Source organism: Aulostomus chinensis, chromosome 1 (genome assembly GCF_037954235.1).
Source record: "Aulostomus chinensis isolate RoL2024-O1b breed Wild chromosome 1, RoL_Achi_v1.0, whole genome shotgun sequence".
Lineage (NCBI taxonomy): Eukaryota > Metazoa > Chordata > Actinopteri > Syngnathiformes > Aulostomidae > Aulostomus > Aulostomus chinensis.
This window is the reverse complement of record NC_141320.1, coordinates 7,915,232-7,919,227: the sequence shown is the minus strand read 5'-3', so window position 1 is coordinate 7,919,227 and position 3,996 is coordinate 7,915,232. Positions and strand designations below refer to the sequence as shown.

Below are 3,996 nucleotides of genomic sequence, written 5' to 3'. Positions count from 1 at the left end.
GCCTGATCAAAAAGGAAGGTCTTTAGTCCGCTCTTAAAGGTCGAGAGGGTGTCTGCATCCTGGACTGAAACTGGGAGACGGTTCCACTGGAGGGAAGCCTGATAGGTGAAGGCTCTGGCTCCCAGTCTACTTTTAGAACTCTAGGAACCACCAGTAACCCTGCATCCTGGGAGCGAAGGGTTCTAGCTGGATAATAGGGGACTAGGAGCTCTGTCAGGGATGAAGGAGCCTGATTGTTGAGGACTTTGATGGTAGAAGGAGAATTTAGAATTCTATTCTAAATTTGACAGGTAGCCATGCAGAGAAGCCAGTACAGGAGTACTGTCTACTAGTTCTCGTCAACACGCGGGCCGCAGCATTCTGGACCAGCTGGAGAGTTTTCAGGACCTACTTCTTCTTTTGGTCACAGGTTTGAAGATACCTGTGGAAGTGAAATGAAAGGCTGTGAGAGCCACACCTCTCCAGTGACCTGGGACATGATGGCAGTGGTGGGATTTGAACCCACGCCTCCTTAGAGACTGGAGCCTTAATCCAGCGCCTTAGACCGCTCGGCCACACTACCTCACTGAGCTGTTCTCTGAGTTGGTCTGCTAAAGGCATGTTGAAGAGGAAGTAACAATGATATCAAACTTATTCTGAAGGGGGACCCCTTCCCTCCACGGTCACAGGAAGTGACGACAGCGCTGCTAGAAGCAGGAAAGAAATGGTAAAAGGACTCAGTTTGAACAGAGCCTTTCTACCTCAGCAGCACTCAAGGAGCTGAACAATGTCCTCTCATTCACACACACTCACACACTGATGCTGAAGGCTGCCATGCAAGGAGCCAACCTACTCATCAGAAGTATTTAGGGGTTCAGTCTCTTACTCAAGGACACTTTGACATGGTCACTGGAGAAAGTGAGGATCAAACCAGCCACCCTTTGGTTGCCAGACGGCCACGCTAATCCTGAGTCATGTGACCTGGATAAGATGGTGAACTACAGCTGATCGCCACACTAGCAAACCTCTTTTGTTTGGTTTGTTGTTGTTTAGTGACTGTGGATGAATACACAGGAGAAGTTGAGCATAAATTTGTGTTCCCTGTTCACTTGAATATATGCAGGAGTGTGAGGTGGAAATAATAGTTGGAGGAGAATGAGAGTTCAGTCTCAGCACTATGACCTGTGCTGACACTAAAACATGTCAGCCCACAGAACAAAGATGGCAGTCCTCTGGGAAAGCAGGTACACCACACATACATGAAGAAACCCTACAGGAAACAAATATGTTGCCAGAGACTTTTACTCTGTTTTTGTTGTTTACCAAAGTACAGGATTGGAGGGAGACTGATGGTCGCTGTTTGGGTTTTTGGAAAACAAGGAGGCTGTGGGTTCAAGCTGGATTCTCAGAGACGATTTCCCCAACCTCTACATTTGCATCTACACTGTCATCTAGTCATGTGACTGAAGTCATCCAGTCACGTGACTGAAGTCATCCAGTCATGTCAGTGATGTCACTCGGCAGGACTGTCATTGCCGTCTCATTCTAGAAAAGAATCCAGACTCCACTTGTGGCTCCATGATAACTGATGGACCTCTGGTTGGAGGCTGGACGATGATGTTTGGACTGGAAGGAAAACTCCTTGTCCAAATTCCATTGTGTTCAAGTTGAAAGTCCCACAATCAGAAGTAGCTGAATCTGACAGGTGGAGGTTTGGAACTACAAGATGGTTGATGTTTTCTTGACTTGATGCTCTGACTGTCAGGGTGGATGACAGCTTCTTCTGCTGCTGCATCTGAGTGGCTAGGATTGGAGGTTTTACCTCCCAAGGTTGTCTGGTTCCAGGGGAAATTTTAAAATTCCAGTCCCCAACCTGGGCTGTTCTGAAACTCTTCTCCTGAATCACTCCTGAGCTGCAGCAAGAACAAATACCAGTGCCAACCAGATCAACTTAATGGCTGCTAACAGCCTCAGACACTTGATTTCCATCAATCTGGAGCCAAGAAGGCACTCACCTGTGGTTCTCCTCCAGGAGGGTCCAGGTTCTGCCATTGGGGCTCCTGGTGCCACTGCCAGAGAGCCTCAGCTGCACACTGCAACATTTCAACAGGAGATTGACATTCCTTCAAATGTCCTGACATCTTATTCCAATGGTTCTGTTCCATATTTATATTTCAAAATAAATCATACAATGAGGGGTGCACGGTGGTACAGTGGTGCAGTGGTTAGCACTGTGGCCTCACAGCAAAAAGGTTCCGGGTTTGAGTCCCAGCTCTGGCACAGTATCTTTCTGTGTGAGTCTCCATGTTCTCCCTGTTCCTGTGTGGGTTCTCTTTGGTACTCCAGCTTCCTCCCACCATCCAAAGTCATGCAATTTGGGGACGAGGCTGATTGATACTCTAAATTGACTGTAGGTATGAATGTGAGTGCGAATGGTTGTTTGTCTCTGTGTGTTGGCCCTGCGATGGACTGGCGACCTGTCCAGGGTGAACCCCGCCTCTTGCCCGTAGATGCTGGTATAGGCTCCACACCCCGCGACCCTTACTAGTAAGGAATAAGTGGAAGATGACGACAACGATCACACAATGAAACCTGCCACAGCTGGTTTAAGAGAGCGAACAAGCTAAGAGATCTGAAACCAGTAAAAAATGCTTTTCTGTGTGCAAACTAGTGAGGGGCATGGAAGGATATTTTACCACCAATACAGAACCCAGACTTTAGTCATGTGATGAGATGGCGACTCTGATTATGAAGTTAATGGACAAAATGTGAATTGAAAGAAAATACATTAAAAAATACGAACTAAACTAAATAAATAAATAAAGAAGCAGCACAAATAACGTTTTCTTCTGCACAAATTTACTGGAATTAGACTGTATTTTTGGTCAATGAGTAGATGAAAGAGTGTCAGATATATATTATATACATGTGATACATGAACGTGGCTTTGGACAAAAGCTCAGTGAAACTGTAGGATTGTAGAATTATTTAAACGTACGAAGTGGACTGATTCAGGTTTCTTGAAGACGCTTCAGCTCTCATCCAAGAGGTGTCTTCAGTTTTCTTCACTGATGGGAGGATTTATGGCTCTAAGGGGGCGGGACCTTCTCCAGAGGTGATTGACACATGCGAGCTCTGGATTTCAGAGTTGTTTTGGTCAGGTTATGAAAGGGAAGTTGACACAAGTGGTATCTGTGTCAGTTAAAAGCCTCACAGTAATTCCATAATCTAGGAGCAGAAACTGGAGACACTTGCGACGAGGATGGGATTCAAACCCACGCCTGCAGAGCACAATGGATTAGCAGTCCATCGCCTTAACCACTCGGCCACCTCGTCTGCCGACAGCAACCCTGACCTCTGAAACAGCTGAACTCTTTGGAGCCCATTTGTCAGAAATGGACCCAGCAGGAGCCACTGAACACAACTCTGACATCATCAGGCTTCTTCCCAGCAGCTTGGTGCTCCAGAAGGAAGAATCCAGACCACCGCTACATCATCAGAGTGAACACCAGCTGATGTTTACCAGTTTAACAAGCCTTTGACAGCTAAATGACATCCAAGCTCAGATTCTCTTGTCCTGGTAGAACAAGTCAATGTTGAAGAAGATGAGAGCACCAGTCTCTTTCATCCAATGCTGGAACAGCGTTAGACTGAAGGTCTGAAGGTCCCTGGTCTGGTCCAGGTTTCAACAGGGGACCAGCATCAGCCAGCATTTAAATGTGGACAACAGTGGAGGTGAAGCCCACATCAAGGAAACCAGCCTCCTATCACTGTCCTGTGCTGAGTTTCTTTAAAAAAAAGTGAGACAACCTCAAGATTTTCTGTTTCCTCTTGTAGGATTTTGCCACATAGAATCAGAGCCAATCAAAAGCTTGTTGGACTTTAACGTTGGAGGACTGAACAAGTCATGACATCATCAGTTTTACCTTCACAGGTGCTCAATTTACTTTACTTTCAATTTTACAGAGGTAGAACCTGAAATCAAAGCTGTCTGTCCAAAGAAGTGAGAGCTTCCCA

At 46.2% G+C, this 3,996-nt stretch overlaps 1 non-coding gene across 1 annotated transcript; it reads right to left on the bottom strand.

Moving 5' to 3' along the window:
• Nucleotides 1-480: 480 nt before the first annotated feature.
• On the bottom strand, nucleotides 481-562 carry trnal-aag (transfer RNA leucine (anticodon AAG)). Its single transcript has one exon. It is a non-coding gene; the product is annotated as a tRNA-Leu (tRNA).
• Nucleotides 563-3,996: the final 3,434 nt, after the last annotated feature.